Genomic DNA, 26,501 nt, shown 5'->3' with positions numbered 1-26,501 from the left:
GTGGGGGGTGGGTTTATAGGGTATACCCTTTGGTCGGTTGATGATGCATGGAGGGGATTGGAACCATGGCAATGAAACGATATACGGTGGAATAAATGTAAAACTAAAGTTCTCTCATGTAAAATATCATATAATTCACAATAAAACATGAAAAAAAAAAAAAAGTCTACCTGTCTTGAATCAGATTTTAACTCAGAATTCTGTATGCCCATGATTTAGGATTTATAATTTTCTTTTCCATCAAGTATTGGGTTCATATGGCTCTTCCTGGGTTCAGGTCCCAATTCTGCAGATTCTGACAGTGGTACTTCATCTTTTAGAAAGTGTCATGGATGGTTTTCAGATGGGCTGCAAGGTTGGTTTGAACCGCAAGGTCAGTGTTGCAATCTCACCAGCCACTCCTTGGAAATCCTATACAGGGTCAGAACTGACTTAACAACAATTGATAGGGAAATGCATCCTCAGTTCAAAGTCAGTAAAACATAGACAGTAGATCTTTAAATTCAGTAGCCATATTCTGTAGAATGAGCTTTATCACTAACAAAAGGGATGCTCAGTCTCTTATCAAGTCTATTATTTTGTCATGTTTCTCAATTTGTTCAAAACTTGGGTGGGAAATAGAGCCATGATTTACCAAGTCCTCTCAAATTCCAATAGTGAGTACTATTATTATCTCCATCTTATAACTTAAAAATGAGACTTGGCAAAGTTAAGTAATTTACCCACAACTAAGTGGCAGAATTGGACTTGAATCCTAGTGTGTTAGACTACAACATTCATCACCAAGCATGCTGCCATTTATAAACTGTCTGGTGAAGAGGGTTTTCAAGAAGGGTGGAAATTGACTTGTTAGAAGAACATGCCAGAATGAAAAGGCCTGAAGATGTGAGAGAACATGGCCCTCTCAAGCACCTCTAAGAATGTCCTCATGACTGGAAGCCAAGAAGTGAGAGGTAGAGTATATGAGCTATGAGACTCAAGAGGCAGACTTAGCCTTTGTGCGAATGATTGGCAACAGTTTAAATATGGACCCCCTGGGAAGTCTTCCCTACTTCAGTAGTCTAGGTAAAGAAAGACCCTCCACTACCTGCTTCCATGGTAACCTGTACTTCTAGTTAGGAACTTATCACACTTTACTATAATTAATTATTTAACTGTGTAACCATAAATAAACTCTATGTACACAAAACTGAGTTTATCCAGGTCATCAATGTATTCCCAGAACTCAGCATGGGGTCTGGCACATAGTCAATGCCTAACAACTGGTTGCCAAATAAGTACACAATTCAGTGGTAGGGCACAGAATAACCAACACTTTGGTGTTACACAGAAGCAGTGGGAACCACTGGAGAAACAAGATTCACCACTGACACTGTTCCCTGGTACCTATCTCTCTCTCAGGAGTTTAATGAATTAGTCTCACTGAGTCACCAACTCTCAACCACATATGTACACTAAGCCTTCACTCAAAAGCAAGTGATAGTACCTTTCAAAGAGAGAAGTGGGTCTATCTCTGGGAGTGGAGAAGATCGGGTAGGATTTGGAAGAATGGATTAAGTACCATTTTCTCTTCCTAGTCCTACATGCCCTTCCCAGAGGCAGATCTGATGCTGTCCCTTACCAATTATGGTTTAATAAAGGACAGAAATATTTGATTTTCAGTAAAGGGGTGCAGGCTTCTTGGAAATGCAGTGCTACCTCCTTTTGTTTCTTTTGTGGTAGTCTACTCTTGGTGCTATTTTTACGGGCTGACTGCTTGGTGGTTAGGCCTTTAGGACTGCTTCTCTAAGTCCTTCCCCTTTGCAGCTATTTGTTTTTCTCAAAACCTGCTGTTATTGTTCTCTACCAGGGTCTCAGGCCCTGTTTTCTTTCTCCTTGTTTTCAGGATATCCCTCTTGGGCCAGAGGAGGAGGAGGGCTCAGGATATTCCCAGTCTGTCCTTATTAATGTTACTACTATCTTTGTCTTCCCATTCTCTTGATCCCTGCCTAGTAGGAAAGGACTGAGGGAAAAGGGATGGATATGAAGCCAAGGTAGGAGAAACCCAGGACCCAGGCATCCTAACCTGTCCCTGACATAGGTACCATGTAGGCACCCAACTTGAATCTGGAGGGTTCCTCACCTATGGCTTTCCGAAGACTGATGTTTCTGTTTGACACAGTGGAGAACATAGGAAAAGAATGTTTATCATCAAACTCTCTGGATTCTATAACAAGTGTTGACTAAAAATCTACATTTTGTTGACTGGAATACCAGTACTAATTAGCATAACTCTCATAAATGTATTAATTGGTATAGCTGAATTAGCAGAGATTCCAGATGTCTATATCCCTGAACACTGAGAATATTTCAAGCATTCTGTATCAAGAGTCCTGGTGTGGCACTGTGGGATAATGCCATGGACTACAAGGATGGTTTAAACACAAGGTCAGCAGTTCAAATTCACCTGTCACTCCTCAGAAACCCTATGCAGGATTGCTGTAAGTCAGAACTAACTTGACGGCACTTAACAACAGCTTATCAAGATGGATTGCCTGTACTTTCTTTGACTGTTGTGAAGATAATTATGAAAGAACAATGGCTATCCTTGAAATTTAAGCTGAAAAAGCTGCATTATGGTTAAAGGAGCTGGAAGTACGATCATTGATGTGTGGGAGAGGTGATGGGCCCTGGCACTTATTGATCATTCTCCAAAAGCAACTCCTGACAATGAATGTTTTATTTTTCCAACTACAAAGTGTATTCTCCTTAGTGAAAATAAATTAACCAATATAGTCTGTGTTTTTGCTCTCTGTAATGAAGAAAAGAGTCTCTGCCATTGCACTATTAAAAAAAAAAAAAACAGTTAAGGGGAACAGATTGAAGACTGGAAGATCAGTTAGAATGTCACCATAGTGCCTGGACATGAAGTTCTGTGACAAGAAGGTGGCAATGATTAGATATCATTGCATTTAAGTAATACATCATTGAATTCATGAGAAACATGGATAAGAAGAGAGCTGAGGCAGAAACTGGAGAATACCAGTATTTAGAAGATGCATGAGGAAGAGGAGTTAATAAAGGAAGTTGAGAGGAACTTCCAGAGAAATACACAGATCAAGGAGACATGGTGCCAGACACATTAAAACCAGTATCAGTTACATATCAAGTTGATTCTCATTCATGGTGATTCCATGAGTGCCAGCGAACTATTTCTCCATACAGCTTTCAATGATTGGTTTTTCAGAAGTCAATCACTAGGACATTCTTTTAAGGTACCTTTGGGTGCACTGGAACCTTCGACTTTTTAGTTAGCAGTCAAGTGTGTTAACTGTTTATACCAACCAGGGACTCCACAGGCACTAAAGAAGAGCAGAATTTTGAGGAGAAGGAAGTGACCAACAAGACTGAATTCTCAGCCAAGAGTTCAATAAGACATCTATGGAAGTAGAAAAAAAGAAGGTCATTTTTGACCTTGAAAAGATTGGTTTCTATACAACAGAGACAGAGGCCAATGTCCATGAGTTAAACAGGAATTGGTAAATGAGAGCGCATGAGAGATCACATGTGAGGAGGATTCATTTTTTAGATGCCTCAATGAAAACGGAAGGGAGTGAGTAACTAGGTGTCAAAGAAGGGAATGTACAATGAAGAGGAGCATTGTTGTTTCATGATTGTTATTTCATGACTGAATATAATTGAGTATGTAAATCATCTGCAGGTGATGAAACGTTAGAGAGGGAGGAGAGGTGGGGCTTGATGGAAGACTAAGCTAAAGGGTGTATATTCCTCAGCAAAGACATAGAAAACCAGATGAAAGACTTTCAGAGGAAAGTCCAGGAATGAAGAGCCTCAGAAAAAGGGACAAATAAGTGGATCAAGTGCTTACAGGGAGAAAGAAACTGAACAGAAGCAAGAAAAGAGGTGACTTCTGATTTGGGGTGGCCAACGTGACCCACTGCAGCCATTCTGACTCTGCATAAGCAGATTGAGAGGCAAGAGAACACTCCCATTGTAGAAATCTGCCTGTGACTTACAGAGACAAAGCTGCAATTATTTTAATTTTTTGCTTTTCTCTGTCTACTCATTTCCTCTCTAGTGACCAGAGGTGAGACCTGTATGAGTAGAAATTCCCAGGGAAGAGGGAGGAGACACCAGAAACAGTCTATGGTGGCAGTCTCTTCCAAATTGGTCCTGGCCAGCCCTAGGCTAGCTCTCACTAGGAGAAGCAGCAGAATGGACTTGAGGGGAAGAAAAAATGGGGAAAGAAAAAGAAAAAAACTGGTGGTAGCCCAGAGAGGCACAGTGGGACCACCTTGAAATTTCTCAGGCAGCTGTGGTATTGTTATTGTTAAGTGCCATAGAGTCCATTCTTACTGATAGTGACTCTGTGTAGGGTTTCTGAGGAGCTGGTGAGCTTGAACTGCTGACCTTGTGGTTCAAACCAAGTTTACAGTCCAGCGCATTAACCCACAGTGCCATACCAAGAGTCCATTAAGTGACACTAAAAAAATTAATCTTATTTTTCCTGTTGTTGTTTCCTGGTTGATTTTTAGTTTATTATTATTTTTCTTTTTTCCAATTTTATTATCTCTATAGTTTTTCTGGTTTTTGTTTTTAGTTTTGTTTATTTGTTCTCCTTCTATCTTGTGGGAGCATTGTCTCTTCTTGCCTCAACGGACAGGAGATAGCAACTGTGGCCATACAACGAAGCCACAACTGTGCCTGCTAAAGCCCAACTAATTGGGCAAGAGCCAATACCAGCTGCTATACACCAGAGCAGTGACTGCAACCAATATCTGCCAAGTCTACTCTGAATTGAACTGTATGAACAGTGAACAATGAAATTTATCTCCTGATTATATCCACTGAAAGAAACTGGTGCATGCCAAAGAATGCACCCATCCAGGGAGAAGAGCTGAGTGTGGGACCCTACCCAGAGAAACAGTGACACCAGAGATGGAGGCAAAGATGATGATGTGGAGAGATGGAGTGGCTGGGGACTTCTAGACTCAGAAAGGGAGAAGGGCTGTGTGCTGATGACTGAGGGGCAGGTTTGTGGGGTATACCCTTTGGTTGTTTGATGATGCATGGAGGAGATTGTAATCATGGCAATTAAATGATAAGTGATAGGATGAATGTAAAGCTAATGTTCTCCCTAGTAAACTACCACATAATTCACAAAAACTTAAAAAAAAAAAGAATGCACCAGTATACATACATCAACTTCATAGAAATATAACACCACCACAATGACTAAAAAGCAGCAGAAAAATTTTGTTCTTGTTCAGAAACAAGACAGAGTAGACCAAAAGAAAATCACCAAGACATACCAAAATCAAACTCTCCAAAAATCAAAGACAAGGAAAGAATCCTGAAAGTATCTAAGGAAAAATAAAATGTTGCCTACAAAGTAAAGCCAATAAGATTAAGCTCTGATTTCTCAGCTGATACCATGGAGGCAAGAAGGCAACAGGGAGACTTATACAAAAGTCTAAAAGAAAAAAACTGCATATACCCAGAAAAGCTGTCCATTAAATATGATGATAAAATTAGAAAATTTGAGGATAAACAAAAATTATAGGACTTTGTAAAAGCCAAGCCTATCCTCCAAAATATGCTAAAGGGAGTTCTGTGGACTGAGAACCAACAAGAGAAGGCAACAACCAGAGATTGATGTATGGCAACACCACCCAGAATTCAGTCCCATTACGGAAGTGTCCAGAATAGAACAAAGCTACAAGACTGAAAATAGAGAATCTGGGATATCAGTCTATAGAGCAAAGGAAAGGAAAAGTATAGTTACAGTTTCAGGTGGTGAGGAGATCAGATAGATATCAAGACAATAGCCTGTTTTAAGACGGGGAAGCAATTAATAGAGAACAGGTAACATCAAAGAAATGTAACCCTCACATCAAATCACGAAAAGGAAACTCCATAAAGATTTTATAAATATTAAAACTATGAAGAAATTGACAAGTAAAAGCTCAAGAAAAATGAATTCAGCACAGGAAAGTATTCAGAACAAAGAAGCCAGCAGCACCTCAAAAAAAAAAAAGAAACATGAGCATGGGAGAGAGAGAATGAAGACATTGGGAAGGTGGAGACATTTGACACTATAAGGTCTCTAAGAACTGGGAAGGCGTAGTGGAGCAGCTGGGGATTTTAAGGGTTAATGATAAGAGGCTGCCAGGTCTTGGGGTGCTGATGTCATTGGTACAAAAGCAGAGTCATTTTGCTATGCTCCGGGGAGTGAGGATGGGTAGGTAGAAAGAGGAGGGAAGAAGAGAAGAGAAGGAAGAAGAGGAAAACAGAGGAGAGCAAACCATTATCTCAGCCTCATCAATCAGATAAATCACTCCTTCTTCCACATGGAGGTGAAAACGAAGGACTGACAGAAAAGACCAAATACACTGCCCTTATCCTGCTTCCTCCTGGGATTGGCAGAGAAAATCCTCCCCCACCCATGGAAATATGCAATGGAGTAAACACAAAATCCCCTACCCCACTTCACACCTGCCCACAGGGCAGTTCCTTCAGTCCTCAACCCAGTTAAAGCCACTGGAGGAGGCTAACAGAAGTCTAGTACTGGGCTCTTTCCCAAGACACGTCAGAGCTAGACAAAAGAGGGTCTTGGGTATAGTGGAAAAAGTGCTGCTGTGTTCACTTTTACAGGCTTAGAGAGACTATCTTAATTTTTAATACATGGGCCTGAAAGTATGCATAGTGGGTCCCATCAATATCCAAAGATCAGTACTCATAAGCTATCCACAAGCTATGCAGAAGGTCTAATCATTGAATAATTACACATTCCAAACACCTAAAACATTTGGGATTAGCAACACATTTTTGCAAAACATTTGATTCCACTTTGAACAGACTGCTGTCAGGAGAAACATTTTCCAGGTGGGGAGTTCCTCTTTGTTTCATCCTTGGTAGAACTTCATGACATCCTTTGTCATTATATGCATCCTGATGCTGTGAACCGTTTCTCTCTAACCCCTTTCCAGGGATAATGGAACCCTTTTCAGTAGCAAATCATTCCTTGAGCCTATATTACTTCTCTTCTTCCAAGGATTTGCTCCCTAGGTATAATTGGCTGCATTCAGCTCCCCTCTGTCCATACTACCATATATCACATAGTCAGAGATGGATCCCTGGTGAACCACAACAGGCTGATGGCTTCAGAAAGGCATTAAGATATGCATATTTTATTTTTTCATCCTTAGGATACAGAGCAGCTAAGACTGTGCCTTCCTAAACAGCCTCCCAGGTTTATCTAGTCCAATGAAACAATGCATTGTAAAGGTTACATACAATAAAAAAAAACCAAAGGCCAGCTATAGGAAAAAACAAAGCCAGAATCTTCCCTTCCTCTGACCCCTTCCTCAGAGTGATTGATGCAGTCTGTGCTTGTATTGCAGAACACGAACTCAATTAAAACAGTTCCTATACATTGCTGCTGGAATCACTTTTGAATGTTCCCATCCTACAAACACATCATATTATAATATTAATGTGGAACCTGCTCACTTTATTGCCTCAGTCCCTTCACAGTTCATTGATTAACCAGATGCCAAAGATGCCAAGCATACATCCCTTTTACTGTGTGTATGTGTTTTATCGTGGAGGATGCATTATCAATTCCATCCAAAGTTCCTCGGTGAGGTTTTTTCCTATCAATTGTTTCCTTATGGTTCGTAGCAGATGGACAGTTTATTCTCTCATCAATCCTCAATGGGCCATTCTTGTCCTTGATAATAATAACAGCATTAATGGATGTGTTCCCATTTCAGGATCTACCATTATCTCAAGTTAATTTAATTAAACAGCACCACAGCATTGGGTCCTTGCTTACTGTTGTCCATCATGCTCTTCTCCTGTACTCCCCCAGAAAATGTGTTTCTCAGCTGATGAGGCTAGTGTTTTTCCTTGAAGAATCATGGAGGGGTGCTGGTTAATAGGAGTAAGGGGGTGGTCACAAGGGAAAGACAGGAAGACTGGGAATGGGAATAAATTTCTTTGTTGTCAAGAGTTTCATAGGTTAATACAGTGAGCATCAACAGATTCAATCATAGTTTGGCCACCCACCACTTTTTTGACCTTGGGAACTTTTACTTCCTTGAGTTTCTCCTCTATTAAGGGGCATAAGAATGGCCGCCTTATTTAGCTCTTTAAAAGAATGAAACAATGCACACAGAAGCCTTAGCGCATGTTTGATACTCCATTAATAGGGTCCTCCTGTTTCTCCACTTGAGTTTCTGCAGTAGGTGCTGTTAAAATGTGTTTCAGGTGTGCATTGCTATACACAGAAGGTATGTTTCTAAATAAAGGGTGTAAATTAGGTTGGAGAAATGAGTCATGTTTTCAAAGCAGTGGAGAGTAGGCTGCTTAAAGTTCTCCTGTGTTGTTTTCTTCTGTGAAACAAAATCTCCCCCTGCCCACAAATATCACACATAAAATAATAGACTGCTGTCCAAAAGAACTGCTAGAGCAAATTAAAGATGTCCTTTTTTATGTAGTCACTGAAATAATGTCACCAAGTTTACTGAGCGCTTACAATATATACTGTACTTGACATGTATACCTCACCTCTCCTGTGAAATAGATACCATGTTATTCCCATTTTACAGATAAGAAAACTGAGATTTAGAAAGATCTTACTACATATACAAGGTTGCAAAGTGATAAGCAAGACCAGATTTAGATATAGACAGTCTAGGCTGCAGATTCATTTTACAGGAGGGGCTCACTGCAATGGAATGTAAAAATAAGCCATTGAAAATTATGCCTTCCCTAATCCCAAATTTCCTAAGAACCTAAATTATATTCTCAATTATCTCCTTTAAAACTACAGTTTCCTTGGGGCCAGGGCTGAAATCCATCACCATGCTTTTCTTCCTATCTGAGGGTAGAGATGGATGGCCTTATGGTATCTGGGAAATGCTGTAGATCAACTCTTAAAACTTTGCAATTTCATGGGCTCTTCCTAATGACATTACTCTCTCTAAGCACATGTGGACTTACACTGTTTGGGATCCTAGTGGTGTATCAGGTTTCACGATCTAGGGGAGATTGGGGAACACTGAGGGCTGGGGTAAGGTAGAGAAGAGAAGAGTGTAAATGGGTTTCATCATCAGTTTAATCAACTGAGATTGAAGAAACTAGAACGTGGGAATCTGGTTACTACTGCCTATCTTCTCTTGGCCAAACTTCGTGCTGGGCATTTACAATAGGACTGGGCAAGAGAGATGTCTAGAGTATAAAATTTAAGCAGGTATTCACTCTCAGGGTGATGCAAGCACCAGCTCATGATTTTCAAATTCTCATTTCATTTAGCTATCACAGAAACCTGGATAAGTCAGTATTGACAGTTAAGCACATTTGTATCCCATCTGAAAACAGGAAAAAATAACTCAAATGAAAAGTCACCTATATAATCAACCTAGAAACCCATCTTTTCAGGTACAATCCCAGATTTAACCCAGAGAAAATGTAGGAGATGATGTTTAGCTTTATAAAGCCACGTATAGTAGGATTCACCTAAACAGTAGAAGTCTCTCTATCATTCCTGTTACACACAGGGTGATTTATTTCAATTCTTCACTTCACAAAACATTGTCTCCTCAACTCCAAATAAAAGCCATAAAAACAGACCCTGAAGTGTTAAAGGTGTCCAGAATGTTGCATAGATTTTATTATGTTACATGTTGTTGTAAAGTGCCATCAAGTCGGTTCTGACCCATAGCAACCATGTATACAGAGTCCAAAGAGCAGCTGGTGGGCTTGAACCACTGACCTTGCAGGACAAACTGACTTTGCAGTCCAGGGCATTAACCCAAGGCACCACACCAGGACTCCATTTTGTTACATAGCATTGCGCAAATGCTCAGATAACCCAACCTTGGTGATCCAGGGATTCCTATCTTCAAAGAAGGGTGGAGAGTTTACTCCTCAATCAACACTCAACTTCTTGGTCTATAAGGAAATTAAGGCACCCAAGTAAGCAAATAAGTGAGTTATGGAAAATCTGAGACTCCTAAGAGCTGCAGGTATCAATCTTCTGAATCTAAAACCCTGATTGCTTTGTACCCTTCACCCCCTGATCACTCTCTGTGTCTCTAGCTGGAAAAAGGAATGTGGCAAAGACAGAACTTGAACATGTATTAATCAATTAATAACCCGATCAAGCTTAAATGATCTTCTAAGCCTTACTTATCCCTTCCAATCACTTCTACACTTCTTCTTTTGATAATTCCTTACAACAACAACAAAAAAGTTTTAATTCCCTGCAAAAAAATACTTTACAGGGATATTTCATTCTTTCCAGTTTTAAGATTTGGGTTTTGAAGGCCCCAATAGTTTGGATCACATGCTCCCATATGACTTCCACCTTCCCTTTCCCCGGAGACGCTCAGTGCCCACCTGGCCATCAGCCACACTCAGTCACGTGTCAGTTTCGGTGACAAGTCTTGTATTTTACACAGTGCTGTCAGGTCCAGTTAGGACTGTGCCTCTCAGCATTGGCAGCAGCTGGTTACTGTTTCTCCCAGTGAGTCACTTCAGAACTGGAAAGTCACACTGTGCCCAATGTCTTGAGTTGGGTGGGGTTGAAAGCTCAGTGATGCAGGTTGTCAGCAGTTAGGAGCAGAATACAGAAGACATAATGGAAAACAGAAGAGGAGCTTTCCTTGCAGCAGGTTTAAGAGAAAAACATGAAGGTCACAGGGAGTTGAGCTGAGAGGAGTCTTTCTTGGATTGAATTATGACCTCCCCAAAATATATAATGTAAGTCATAATCCCCATACCTGTGGATGTAATCCAATTTGTGGATTGGTTTTTGTTACGTTAATGAAGCCATCTCAGTTTAGGGTGTGCTTTAGACAATCACTTTGGAACTTAAAGAGCAGAAAAAGGTAAAAATGGGACTGCTGACACTGAATATGGCAGAGGCAGATGGCCCCAGGAACGACAAGGCTGACTGGCTAGCGGAGATGAGACAAGGATTTTCTTCCAGAGCAGACAGAGCTTTTCCCTAGATCTTGTGCCCTGAACTCAGACAGGTAGCCTTCTAAACAATAAGGCGGAGTCCTGATGTGGCGCTGAGGGTTAATGCGCTGGACTGCAAAGTCTGTGTGAGCCACAAGGTTGGTGGTTCAAGCTCACCAACTGCTCCTCAGAAACCTTATGCAGAGTTGCTATGGGTTGGAACTGACTTGACAGCACTTAACAACAACACAGAGAAAGTAAATTTCTGTTCCTTAAAGCCATCCACTGTGGTCTTTCTGTTACATCAGCACTAGAGAAATAAGACAGAGGCTGAGGCAGTTCTTGCTCTGCAGAGGTGCTGTGGAGGAAGCACCGCTGGATGCGTTTTGCTCAGGCCTCTTTGAATAGGGACAGTGGTCCAGGTGGACTGCTGCTTGGGGTCTGCATTCAGATGAATTCTATAATCAGAAGCAGTCAGTGATCCAAGCCAGGCTGAGAAGGCGGTAGCAAAGGGACAACAACTACAATGTCCTGCATAAAATAGTAATAATAGACATCATCATCCCTCCTCCCACAGCACTCTCTTTCTCATCTGGGTTCAATTAGCTCAGTGCACTGGCCACACAGAACTCAGACAGCATACTCACAGTAAAAGTTATAATCAGGGTCAGAAATGTTCAGGGCATAGTTCTTCCAGTCAGGACAGCCTCACCTTAGCCACACCCACAGGCAGACCTGTCTCTGCCAGGATAATGTTACAAAACTCCTTTAGGATAAATGTCTACAGGGCACATCATAAGCCTCAGCCTGAACGCACTTGGCTTGGCCTTAGTTCTGTGAGTCAGCAAATCTAGTCCCTCCAATTAAGTGCCTGGAGGCAGCCTACTCTGCAAACAATTCTCCTGCCCAAAGTCACTCAGCTTTATTTACTGCATGGGCTGGGAAGTCTATAGCTTTCCCTGATGCTCTGGATGTTGGTTCTGCAGCTGCTGTTCTTCTACTACTCCCCAACCATCATAACATTCTCTTCCTGCTTCAAGGAGATTCAGTGTGTAGGGACCTTGGGGTTCAAAGGATGCAATTTGCTCCTGGCTCTTCTTTCGATGGTAGTGAAAACCCTTGTTCCTGTTTCTGCGATACTTCTTTCATACCCAGCAGGATGGTACAAATAACCAATCACAATTAGCCCTGTTAGCAATCACTCACAAGTAACTTACATAATCCATCAGCATCTTCCTTCACCTTTTCTTACTCAGACCTATCAGGGAAAAGTCATTTAGTGGGAGTTTATAAAGACTATGGCTGGAAGAGATTCTAAGTAATTTACAGCATCACATCCTGCTTAACCACCAATGTGGCAAAGACATTGCTCAGCACAGGAATAGTTAATGAATGTCTGTTCTGAAACACAGGCTCATGAACTATATTCTTATTTTTTCAGGATCTTTCTTTCATGTTTTGCTTTATTTTAAAACTCTCCTGATTGTCTCCACTGCTATGACCATAATGAAAAGGGGCCATCTCCACATATAGGGGCCTATTTCTTGGTCAAGTCTCTTGATGCAAAAGCTCACAGGAGAGTTATCAGGTCTTTAGCTCTTAGAAATCAATTAAAAATCGAACTCATCCACTATCATCAAATAGATTCCAACTCATTGCAACCCTACTTAAGGTTTCTGAGACTATAAATCTTTGCAGAAACAAACAACTTCATCTTTCTCCTGAAGAGCAGATGTTGGGTTTGAACTACGAATCATGTACGTAGCAGCCCAACACCTAACCTCAGTGTCACCAGAACTCCAAGATCTTAGTAATCTTCTTGAGATCTTTCCAGGATCTGGAACCATGAGAACTGCTGTGTTAAAATACAGGTAAATCTTTGCTAATCGGAACCCAACATTCTAATTCAATCAGCACAAGTCTGGGACTAGGAATGTGGGCCAACCTTGCCCAGCTGTCCCATTCATAAATCAGGCACTGGTATTCTCTAATGCAATATGTGAAGAATTGGGGTGGCACAAGCATATTTACTATTCATTCTTTTTCCTGCCCTTTTAGATGTTCCTGGCATAACCCTGCTGATGGCATGCACAAGATCCAAGAAGCTGCTATGGGAACTTGCACTCAGCCTTAGCAATTTCTCTGGGAAATTGGGACATATTCACTAGTTTCTCAGGCCTCTCTGTAACAATTATACTCAATACCATGGCTCCTGCTTAAAGTAGTTACTCAAAATGGTTTGGACCTCAGTGTTGTATTCACTTGAGACATGACTTGTCAAATAATACTTATCCACTGACCTCAAACACTACAATTGGATATAAAAATGCTTCAAATTACCAGACAGATTTCCCTCTCACATGATCCAGCCTAACAGAGGACCAAGAAGCGACATGTACTGAACAACTCCTATGTGCTCATGCTACATTAGGAAATATGGAGCACACAAAAGGATCAGTCATGATCTCTAGCTTTGACAGTCTTACAGTGTGATCAGGAAACAAGACTGATACTCATAATACAATAGTCTCAATAGAAGCAAGGTTTTTTAAATGCAAAGTTGTGGGATAAAGTCTGTGTGCTTTAAAATGTCAAATGAGGAGAATAATGAGAGATGGCATAGGATATTTTATGGTAGATAGGAGACGCAAGTTGGATTATGAGCAACAGAAAAGATTTATACGGTGGAGGTGAGAAAAGAGCTTCTTGCATTCAAGGAGCAGAAGTGGCACTTTAAAAGACAGGGAGATTGGAGCGAGCAAACCTGACTTGTGGGACAACAAGAAGCCAGCCAAATGAAGAGGAAACCCTTGGAAATCAAGTTCAATAGGAAGAGTAGACTAATGATGCAGAGTCTTGACTGACCCAGCTGTTCAGTTGACTTTGACTTATGAAGAACTCATGTGTGTCAGAGTCAGAGGGTTTTCAAGTGCTGGTGTTTCACAAGTAGATCACAAGGCTTTTCTTCTGAGGCACCTCTGGGTGATCTTAAATCTCCAACCTTACATTTAACAGTCGAGCACTGTAACTATTTGTACCACCCAGGGATTCCTCTTGATTGGCATGTAGAGGATTTTATAGTTGATGTAGTTGGATAAAAAGAGGAAAGAACTGACTGGGGAAAACCATTTTCTAGGAAGATCAAGAGACAGAAGGGATAAACTGGATCTGAGATGGAGAAAGTGAGGCCAACTTAGGAAGCTCTGGGGATGATGACCCAGGGTAGAGGGGATGAGAGTCTAGTTAAGGTGGTGGTCCAGGTAATGAATAATTCTTACCCTAAATCCCTTTCACAGTTGGGTATGTATATTTCTTTGTGGGCATGTGGATGTACACGTTGTATAAATCTCTCTATATGGCACTTTTGAGCCTCAAAGTTGGTGGTTCAACAGCCACTCCTCAGAAACCCTGTCGTTGCCCTCACCATTGCAACAGATTGAGGAGGCCCTTAATCAGCACTCAGTGAGAAAGACAAACCAGCGTGCCTGCAACTACAGACCTGGGCCCTTGGGAGCTCTGGTTCCACCAGCACACCATCAAACATAGTTCAAGGAGATTCACGTCTCAGGGTTTGGATTTTGACCAACAGGAAGCAATGGGCTATAGATAAATCTTTCCTCCCTCCTTTCCCTCAGAGATATAAGAATTTGTAAGGTCTTTTTGGAAGGAATCCTGTGAGGCCAAGCGATCAATGAACTTGGCACAAAGCTGTGGCCACTTCAGCATTGTTTCCTTTCATTGTATTTTCTCTTCTTCCTTCCTCACCTTACTTCCTTTTCCCCTCACCATTGCTTCCCTTAGACTGAAGCTCCCCCTCCAACCCCCACACACAAAAGTGCTACCAAATGCCTTAGTCTCTAATTTGGTAGATTAGACTCAGGCTAATACAAACAAAAAAATTATAAACAGTGTTAAGCACCAACCATGCTGTAGATCTGTTCTGGGTCCTGGGGAGAGATCGGTGTTCCAGCAAAGTAACAGCTTTGACTTCAGGTTGATGAGGTTTCACCTTCTGAGTGTTTAATACCAAATGGAGCTAAGTGTCTAGAGGGAAAAGAACTCAGGTGTCTAGCGTGAATAACACAGAAACCTGACCTAGACAGGTCAGGGAAGGTGTCCTGGGAAGAAGGAGAGAAGCTGAGCAGAGGCAGGTTTATGGGGAGAAGGGAGAGGCAGGCGTGTGGAGCACAAAAGCAGTGAATGTCACCCACAGAGCTCTTTAAAAAGCCTAAGTGTCTTGCTCCCATCACCGGATAACCAAGTGCTGTCAAGTTGCCTTGGACTCATGGTGACCCCATGTGTGTCAGAGTGGAACTGTGCTCTCACAATGGCTGACGTCTTACGTAAATCACCAGAGCTTTCTTCCAAGAAGTCTCTGGGTGGTTAGCTGCCACACACTCACCATTTGCACCACTCTGGGACCTCAGCGCACTACCATAGACCTATTAGGTCAGCATCTTCAGTGACCCACAGGGAAGATTCTTAAGGCTTCCTTTTAGTCTTGGCCAGGTCAGAAACCATTGGCTCCAACACCCAGGACCTACTCTAAATAACAATGGGAAAGTTCTGTTCTCACTGAGTTCTTTTTATCCTGTCAAGTCCACAGTCTTTCTTCTTCTGACCCTGTGTCTAAGTTGTCCAGTGCTGCTACAACAGAAATACCACAAGTGGAATCACTTCAACAACCAGAAGTTCATCCTATCACAGTTTAGGAGGCTAGACGTTCAAATTCAGAGTGCCAGCTCTCGGGAAGGCTTTCTCTGTGTCGGCTCTGGGGAGAGGTCCTTGTCTCCTCTCAGCATCTGGATCCCTATGAGCTCTCCATACATCCATCGTGGCATCAATCCTGCCCTGGGTCTAGGAGCTTCGCAGGGCAGAATCCAAGTCCAAAAGACACACGCCACTCCCGGCTCTTCTTTCTTGGTGGTAATAGGGTCCTCTTTCTCTGCTTTTATGTCTTCTCTCTTCTTTTATGCTCAAAAGAGATGGACTTATGATACAATCTAATCCTGAAGATTGTGCCTGACTTTATTAGCATCATGGAAGTGAGGACTTACAACACATGGGATAATTATAACAGATCAGGGCTGATTGCATCAAGTCACATCATGAGAATAATTACATTGCATTAAGTCTTATCGTGGAGATCACTACCTCTTAACTGACAAACTGAAGTCCTGGTGTGGATTAATGCGCTGGACTGAAAAGGCGGTTTCATTTGCAAGGTTGGTGGTTCAAACTCACCAACTGCTCAGAAACACTATACAGGGTTGCTATAAGTCGGAACCGACTCAACGGCACTTAACGACAACAAATGACAAACTACTGAGAATCCAGACCTTGTCAAGTTGACACAAAATCTTAACTATCACACCCTACACCTCCTGCCCCTCCATACCCCATGCCTTTCCGGCATGCATACCTCTAGGGCTCACCTCTCGGCTGGTCCAACGTGCCTTCTGCAGTACTGCTCTGGGGTCCACTCTTACCAACTGTGCCCAAGCAGGGACCCTTTTTTTGATTTCCTTCTCCAGCAATGCTGACCTGATCTGCTTTGCAATTCCTCAAGATTCTGCTATCAGCTAATCAATACAGCTAGTTATCTGTAGTTGCATGTCAATTGGGAAAACCCTTCAGATAATAATAATAACATTCACGTAAAGATATGGCCCTGTGTGGTAACACAGTTCAAAAAGGACATTTTCAATACTGTGTATCTCATTCAGTATTTCTGGCAACATTAGTCACACTGAAGAGATAATATGTTTCTACTGACCAAGTTCTACAGCAAACTTGCCACTTTATCCTCAGAGACCATATTTCCATTTTACAGGGGTCCCAAACTTTTTACTGAGGCAAAGGCTGATATTTGGTTCATCCTGAAGCTACCCTTTTTTGGTGGGGTGGGGACAGATTAGGACAGAAGGAAATGCTTAGCTTTGTATGGGAGGTGGAATCCCTGTGTAGTGTAAATAGTTAACATGCTACCTTGTTAGCCAAAGGTTTGAGGTTAGTGTCCATACAGAAGAACCTCAGAAGATAAGGCCTGGTGCTCCAATTCCAAAAAATCAATCCTGAGAACCCTACGGAGTACAGTTCTACTCTGACACACACAAGATCATCAGGAGTTGGAAATGACTCAGTGCAATTTGTTTTAAGATGGGAGGCAGTGCAGTACTCTTTTTAAAAGCAAATCAGAAGAATTGAGTCCAAGGCCCAGTCCTGCAATGCATTAACTGTGTGATCAGTTGCTTAATCCCTTTGACTCCTGCTTCCTCAACTGAAAAGTGGGGATAATAATAGTGCCAACTTCATAAAGTAGGTGTAAGGCTTAAATGAGATCATGCCTTAGAAGTACTTAACAAAGTGCCTAGCACATAGTAAACCTACTCTTTTATTGTTACTATTATGCTATGTAGGCAGCTGCCTACTCTGCCCTTTCTCAAGTCAGGCCTCAGAGGCAGCATAAAGAAGTGAAGGTGAACGCTGTGTTTGCTGGGAGTAGATGTCACAAGGCAAGAAGAAGGGCGAGTGCAGGGAAAGAAAACCACCGAGTTCTCTGCTCACCCACGTGGGCCTTTCTGATTCCACCAGCTCAGGTAGGCCATTTCCCACCACTGGCAGAAGGCGTGGAAATTGAACTGTGATCTGGAGACCTATTTGTTCTGACCATTAGTCAAACACTGGGAGCCAGTTAGAACTAATTGTCTTTGAAACATCCAAAGACCAAACACTCTTTGGAGGTCATGCTGTGTAGATGAAAAGGAGGCAGAGTTACCTGGGATGAAAATAAAGGCATAATAGGTTCATATTGTTGGTCTGGAAATTAACTTTAGGGGTCTCTTTACGTTGGCTTCTTAACGATGCGAAACGTAATAATGGCTTCGGCCATAATAAAGATGAATTACTTTTTTATGTGTGAAAAATAATGAAACTTTGGTAAACATCCCAGGTTTATCACTTAATTTATTCCCAGCTCATAGGGAGAGAGAGAGAGGGAGACCTCCCCTCAACCCAGCCCCCATTTTTAATATTCCAAGCTATTAGATTTCAATAACCCACTCTCCAGCAATGTGTGTCTCATTTCCCTGGATAGACCAAATAGGCAATAACAGCTTCTCGGTTAGAACACTAATGTTGTAATTTAGAACTTCTGTCAAGATGAAAGATCTTTGCTGGGATCCTCAGAGGGCACACAGCAACACTTCAACCCGGGTCTGGATAATGAAGTTTTCATTATTAAATAAAGATATTTTAGGAATGTCATAAACCATAAATCTGCTCTCCTGTATTGCCCTGCCACCTTGCTGTGTTTATTTCTAGCAAACCCATCCTCTTTCCATTGCCCCCAACTCTTCCAATCTTGGCATGTCTTGCCTTTCAACTCTCTTGTCTCACTTTGATATATTTAAGTTGCCATGGAGACAGAGGACCACTTCTTCTCCTACTTTGTATATCAACGAGGAGGATGGGTATGAAGGAAGTGAGTTCCAGTCCCTCTCCTGTCTGCTCCCTCCTTCTACCACCCAACCGTGTCCTGCCAACCATCTGAGGGTGATGTTCTCTCACCCCAAGGAAATGCTAACATGTGCCATGGGGTCTGGATGTTCTCAGAAATTATGGCACAATACATTTTTAATATGAATTTAATGCTGATTGGAAGCATTAGACTCCTCATCCTAGGGAAATGACTCATCTGTTTATTCATTTGCTACAGGTTGAGGTGCAGTTTTTCAAATCCCACCTGCCTGAACCTCACTCTGATACCTGATGTCAAGAAGACAATGTTACGGAGGCTGCTAAGGCCAACTTCACAGCCATGACCCCTGTTAAATCACCTTGAACCTCGCTCCAATCACATGCTAGAGAGCAGAGGAAAACAAGGCGGGGCACAGCTCTTTTACCAATGTCTGCTGACACTGAGAGGGTCCAAAGGGCAAGGGGGTTTCGGATACATTCGGCATGCAAAAGCTCAAACTCCACCAATAAGAGATCCAAACCCAAGCCCAATCCACTGCCACCGAGTCCATTCCAAGTCATAGCAGCCCAGTACGACAGAGGAGAGTTTCCAAACTGTAAATCTTTATGGGAGGAAACAGTTTCATCTTTTTCCCAGGGAGCAGCTGTTGGGTTTGAACTGATCTTATAGTTAGCAACCCAGTGTCTAACCCACAGCGCCACTATAGCTCCTTAACAAGGGACCAGGACATCTGAAACCAGGAACTCTTTTAGTCACCCCAAACTTCTGTTGAGCCATACTGTCAAGTCAGCTGTTTTAAAGATGAAGGGAAATGTTCCAGTCTCTTCATGATGTGAAGGGACTCTCATTTGCACATAACCAAATGTGTCTTTTGCTGTGACTTAGGCCTGTTTCTGGAGTCCTGGTGCGGAGCTGTAAGATAAGCACTGGACTGCTAACCACAAGGTTGGTGGTTTGCATCCACCAGCTGCTCTTTGGAAACTCTATATAGGGTTGCTATGAGTCAGAAAACTCAGTGGTACTTAAGAAAACAGCAGGCCTATATCCAATGGGCATGAAGATGTGTTTATACTATATCCAATACTGTGTTCTTGGAATATTGAGATTTCCGTTGTTCTTGTAGCTTTGTCTATACACATGATGCAAACAGAAACAAAAAGAACTAGTAGCGTAATCAGTAGGCGTAACCTCGGACAAGGATCTCACACTTTGGCTTCCAGCCATATAGTTTCTTCTATCATGGTGAGATGTGAAGTTGGGAAGACTTAAGATACAGCCAAAAGATAAAAAGGAAAGAAATCACTTTTTCATTTCTCCTGTTCACTGGACTTCAGGAACAGCTGGTCTCAGCAAAAAGTATTCCCTTCTGTAAACATGTGAAGATCCAAATTATGAATTACTGATTTTTTAAAAAGTCATTCTAAGGGTACACATCAGTTTGGGATAGTTCCTGGGGAAGAAGCACCACATGTACCACAGAATGCTATCAGGACTTGAATTAATTGAAAATAAATTTCCCCTCCCAGCACTAAACAAATGAGACACTTTTTGTGTGATAACACTCGTGCCCAGCTGTAATAGGTTGCTAAAATTCCACTAATTAAAAAAATCTCATTTGAAGATAGTTAATGGTTTCTGCATTTCTACAAAGTGCGAGTCAGACTAAATTTCCCTGAACTTCAGGGTCTGTGCTGATTACTACTCAATTAGTTTTGATTCAATTCACTGAAGAAAAATGTCCATTTCATTAGTGTGGAGAAATAACCATTGGACACAAAATATATTTCCAGGCATTGCTATGGCAACCAGGATGACACAGCTGAGCTCAGAATGTTAATGTCTTCCCTGGGACTGTGTTTTTAAGTCAGCAGGCGGCCATTAAGCCTTGCTGGGTGAGGGTGGCTGGTACCACACTGCTACCCTTCGTGATTGGCAGGCTGAAGAGTCCTAGAGACTCTGAAAAAGGATCCCTTCCTGCCACTCACCTGCTCTGCCACTCCCCTGAGGGCTGGGCATATCAGCAACAGCATGGATTGCTGCTTGGAGAGGCCCCAGAGCCCCTCTTTATACGACATGCAAAAGTCCAGCTGAAATGTGGAAAATGCAATCAATCATCCAGATGTGTTTTTCTACGTGTTGCCTTTTTTGTTGGATATGCGTGCCTGTCTAAGTGACGGACTGACTTCTGAGCTCTTCATTAAAACCCTCCAGTCAACCTTGGCTGCCCACATTGACACTGAGGGGAGGAGCTCAGAATTTTTCTTTGCAATTCAATAACTATAGCAGCCACACTGGAGAACTCTGCTGCCCCTTGACCCAGAACTTAATTCCTACTGGCACTTCACAGGCTGCTATAAGCAAAGGATAGGTAAGCAGATTCCAGGTTATAAAGTAAAGTAAGTGGACCTGTGTAGGAAATAGGGGGCAAAAGCACCAATAGCAGTGCTTAGAAATGATCAATGTGGCTATTTAAGCATTAATTAGGGTAGATAACCAAATGAGACCACAAAAATTTTTCACTTGGGAGGATGAATTTTCCAGGTTACATGGATAATTTCTCTTTGTCAGCATAATTTTAGATTATCAATTAATAATTTATTGTTGTATACTATGTTCAAAAGGAGCTCTGGTAGAATAGCGGTTACGAGTCGGACTGCTAACCTCAAGGTCAGCAGTTTGAAACTACCAGCTGTTATGTGGGAGAAAGATGAGGCTTTCTACTCCCATAAAGATTTACAGTCTTGGAAACCTTATTTAGGGTCTCTATGAGTGAGAACTAGTGGTGGCACACCACCACTACCATGTTCCAAGAGTCCTGATGTGGCACTGTTCAAACCTACCAATTGCTCCTTGGAAATCCTATGCAGGGTAACTATTAGTCAGAACCAACTCAACAGCACTTAATAACAATGCTCAAGGGAGTCCTAATGTAATGCTGTAGAATAAGCATTGCAATGCTAACCTCAAGATCTATTATTCAAACCTACCAGCCATTCCTCAAAAACCCTATAGAGTCGCTATGAGTTTTGAAACCACTCTACAGCTCTTACCAACAACATTGTTCAAGGTTCCATGCCTTAGGATACTAAAACTAAAGGATTAGAGACTATATCCTCAAGAAACAGTTCCGTTGGGTGATACCTCATGAAAAAATTCTAATGAAAGCTACTATTTGCTGAGTACTTACTATGTCCCTGGCAGCAGATTAAGTACTTTATGGGCATTTTATTTAATTATCACGCTACTGTGGTGAGGAATCCTGGTGTGTCGCTGTGGATTAATGCACTGGACTGCAAGGTTGTTCTGAACTGCAAGGTCGGTGGTTCAAGCTCACCAGCTGCTCCCCGGAGACCTACTCGACGGTAGTTAACAACGACAACAACAGAATGATGAGGAAGATGTTAGCTTTATCTTATAAGCCAGCATACCGAAGCGCAAGAAGATACTTGGTTAGCAATTACAAGCTTTTTCTTTTGTTTTTTCAATTGTTACGTAGTCAACTTTGACTCAGATGTGTGTCAAAGCTGAACCATGTTCTACAGGGTTTTCCTAAAGTGTTCTATTAGGTTTCCAAACTGATTTCTCAGAAGGAGATTTCCAGGCCATTCTTTTGAGGTGCTTCTGGGTGGACTCGAACTTCGCACCTTTCAGTAAGCAGCGAACTGCATTAACTAAGGACTCCATTCTAACTTAATTACAGCAAGTCATTGGTGGCGCTATATTCAAGCATAGTTCTGTCTGATTCCAACATCATCTCTCTAAACTCTAGAGACACTGCCTTTCAAATACACATTAACAAAAAAGTCAACTGTTCATGGTCCAGTGAGGGTTACAACCCTAAGTGTCTGGTCTGTAAGGAAAGCAGCAAAGTCCTATTGCATTTAATTCATTGAACTTCTCTCTTAAAAATTCAAAGAATGAACATACCAGAGTGTTCCGTCTCCTCCATTACACCTATGACCTTGACACTCTTTCTGCATATCTCAGCGTGGCCAGTGTTGGAGTACCCAATAAGCAAGGCAAGCATGGGCTTACTTGCTCTTGCATATTAATCTGTAATGAACGATTTCACATAAGCTCATCAAAGATGGGGTGAAACCCAATGTGAAATTGTTCATGACAGATTACTAAACAAACACAAGTAAACCTGGGCTTACTTTGTTTGTTGGGTAATCCAACACTGGCGAAGGTGTCTGTTGGAAAAGCTGCCAAAAGACCCGGACCAAGAGCCTCATTCAGGCTCACAGCCAATTATTTCATTGTCAGGGCCGCCACGGTACCCTCATTCCTACTCTACCCTCTTGGGATCCCACATATCTGAACTTCTTTATTTTGAATCATCATCATGTCACCATCAAAAATATTTATTAAGCTTCCACATACATATTGTTCTGGTCATCCCATTTATTCTTACTCCCTTGGCACACATGTAATTTTCACTGTATTTGTTTGCAGTTGCTGACATGATTTTCTGTCATCCTTATGCATCTTCAGATAGAGTGCACAAGACACTCAGTGCTCACTCTGTGTCTAGGAAGTATCCATCCATCCTTCGTTTGGCTTGAGCACAGCAATAACACCAGGTCCCAATTACACGGCATCTCAGTACAAGGACTGTCCAAATGGCTGCTGCTTCCAAATACAATAGGAACCCAAATAAGCTAACATATGCATCGCATTTTAACACAAATAATGCATGCGTTATAATTATTATTATTATTTTTTTTTTTTGCAAACCACACAACCCCCTTGTGTATTACTCTCCTATACTCACTATATACGTTAAACAATGTGCTTATTATTTATGTGGGTGCCTTATTTTTTTTTTTTTTTAAATACAGGAAAAGTTTACAATCTAACCTTTAGAATCTAATCTTTATACATCTAGTTCACAGTCTAATATTTATATTGCTGTTGTTGAGGTACCCTTGAGTCTGTTCTGTATAACAAAATGAAATGCAGTCTGGTCTTGCATTACCCTCACAATCTTCATACAGGCCACGGATAAAACATGCAAGGAGCACATATGCCACTCTGTAGATTAACTTTGTTGCTAGAGCACATTTGGAAAATACCTTCTAAGAAAACCTATTTTCTTGGAATGTTAAAGGATATTAGCAGGAAAATAAAATGGAGAGAGTTTCTGTGGTCCATTATGTTTAGGAGATGCTGGGTTAAACAAAGTTAATCACATTTCCTTACTGCAGGAGTTCCCATACCTCTTAATATGCTAATAATATACTGTGTGACTCTCAGAAAAACAAGGAAGACACACTACCTGCAGACTCATTTTAATCCTAGAGAAGTGAAGGTAGCTTTTGGTAGAAAAAAGCCCTAATGGTTAAGCGCTTGCCTGCCAATCAAAAGGTTGGTGATTCAATCCAAAAGCTGTTCTATGGGAGAAAGGTGAGGCAGTCTGCTTCTAGAAAGCCTTGTTGTTGTTAAGTGCCACCAAGTCAGTCCCGACACATAGTGACACTGTAAAGGATTTCCGAGGAGCAGCTGGTTAGCTTGAACCACCGACCTTGCAGTTCAAACAGCTTTGCAGTCTGATGCATTAATCCACAGCACCACACCAGGACTCCCTAGAAAGCCTTACAGGCTTGGAAAACCTTTGAGGAAGTTCTACCGTGCACTATAGGGTCACTATGAGTCAGAAGCAACACAATGGCAGTGTTTTGTTTGTTCGTTTGCTTGCTTTTTGGTGTCTTGTAAACTGTGAAAAACAGAGCTGTTAAATGGAAAACCTATCTGTTAATTGGATTTTGCTGTCAAGTGCCTTTGAGTTGATTTCGACCCATAGCAACCCTGTATAGGGTTTCCAAGGAGCAGTTGGTGAGCTTGAACCACTGACCTTCCAGTTCAAGTGACTTTGCAGTCTGACGCATTAGCCCACAGCGCCACACCGGGACTCCAATTGGATCTTGGTAGGACCCAAATACCTACTTCAAAGAAACTGGAAAATCATCCTAGTCTTCTGGAACGTCTCTCTGAAATAAAATTTCTAAGTTTTATGGGAGAAATGTGAAGGAGGACCTGTCGTTAGAAGCCATTACATGGGTTATAACTCATAGCAATCGTATGTTCAACAGAACAAAACAAAGCTGGGTCCTACACCAGCCTCACAATTGTTCCTATGTTCAGCCTATTGTTCCAGCCACTGTATTAGTCCATCTCCTTAAGGGTCTTCCTCTTTCTTGCTGACCTTTTACTTTACCAACCATGGTGTCCTTCTCTGGGGACTTGTCCCTCCTGATAACATCAAAGTACAGGAGATGAAAGAAATCTCAATCTAGTCCAGGGAACTAGAAAGTGTAGCTATCAAACAAAACATGTTGCTATTGTTGTTAAGTGCCCTCAAGTCCGTTCTGACTCGGCAACCCTAGTGTACTGAACCACTGACCTTGTAGTTAGTAATCTAATGCTAATTCTACAGTGCCACACCAGAACACCAACAAGACTTCGTAAAAACAAAACAACAAATAATTATCCTTAAATCAATCGTCTCACAGTGATCCCATCTGTTATAGAGTAGAAGTAAATCTTTAAGGAAGTAAATTGTCAAGCCTTTCTGGATGGATTTCAGCTGTCAACTTTCAGGTTATTAGCTGAGCACAAACCATGTGTACCATGCACAGATCTCCCAAATGCCAGAAGTGGCCCAGATGGGCTGAAAACTAGTAGGTTGAAGGTAGGAATGAGTTACAATAGCAGGGACCTATAATTACACTGTGGGTTAATGCACTGGACTGCAAAGTCATTTTGACAATTGATATGGTAGACTCCTGGTGTGGTACTGCAGGATAATGCACTGGACCACAGGTTGGTTTGAACCAAAAATCGGTGGTTCAAATCTACCAGCTGTCCCTTGGAAACCCTATACAGGATTGCCATGCATTGCAACTGACTCAATGGCATGTTAACATGTTAACAACAACATATTAGTACAATAGTTTTCATTTCTAGCAAAAGCCTTTGTATAGAATTGGATGGTTTGAGACACAAAGGACAGAAAATCTTAATTAAACTGGTTTAAGCAATTGTCACATTAATCTTCTCACCTAATAAGTTGTGGGATCATAGTTCTGTGATTCATTTCTGCTGGAGACCTACATCCTACAACATTTCCAGACAACACAGATATATGATCATATTCAGCAGAAGAAGGTAATCATTTTTTCCTATGAGTCTCCTTCTTTGTGAAAAATCTTTCCCAGAAACTTCACAACTAACTTTTCCTCAAGCCTTATTGGGTGACATTAAGTCACATAGGTATCTTTCCTTCTTAAACCAAACACTAGCCCAAAGAAAGGATACCTCACAATTCATCAGACAAATCTGGGTTCATCCTTGAGTCCTGTGGAATCAGCACACACAAAACTAATTTGAACTCTGCCAGCAAGAAAGGATGTTAGTGAGTGGCAGACGACTAGGCAGACATTTTAAAATGCTGCTTAAAAGTAATTTTAGCCAAAGTTTTCAAAAGTAAACTTGTAAGAGAAAGTATGAAATGTGTATCAGTATTGCCACATGCACACTTGTCAGACCAGCCCCTAGTTTTAACCACCACTCGTCTGTCAGTTTGTATTACTGTGGTGGCTGGTGTGTTCCCATGATGCTGGAAGCTAAATCACTGGTATTTCAAATACTAGCAGAATGAGACAGGTTTCACCAAAGCTTCCTGGCTGAGACAGAGTAGGAAGAATTAAGCGTCATCTCACTTCTGAAAAAATGAACCACTGAAAATCTTTTAACAGTGGAATATTATTTGATTCAGTGTCAGAAGGTGAGCCCTAAGATTGGAAGGCATTGGGGAAAAGCTACCTCTTCAGAATAAGTCAACCCCAATGATGGAGCAAAGTTTGGGTCCTTCATTTGCTGATGTGGCATGACTCAAAATGAAAAGAAACAGCTGGAAACATCCATTAATAATCAGAATGCAAAAACACCCAGTTTGACGCTAGGAAGATTGGAAATTGGTAAAAATGAAATAGAATGTACAGATCTCAGTGTCATAGGCATTGATGGTGGTTATGCACAGTGGTTCGTTTCC

At 41.6% G+C, this 26,501-nt stretch overlaps 1 pseudogene; it reads left to right on the top strand.

The window, feature by feature from the left end:
- Positions 1-895: 895 nt before the first annotated feature.
- Positions 896-26,501, top strand: part of LOC102831794 — an 84,536-nt pseudogene continuing 58,930 nt past the window's right edge.

The sequence above is a fragment of the Chrysochloris asiatica genome, unplaced genomic scaffold (genome assembly GCF_000296735.1).
Source record: "Chrysochloris asiatica unplaced genomic scaffold, ChrAsi1.0 scaffold00009, whole genome shotgun sequence".
Classification (NCBI taxonomy): domain Eukaryota; kingdom Metazoa; phylum Chordata; class Mammalia; order Afrosoricida; family Chrysochloridae; genus Chrysochloris; species Chrysochloris asiatica.
Note: the sequence above shows the minus strand (reverse complement) of the source record. Positions and strands in the feature narration are given on the sequence as shown.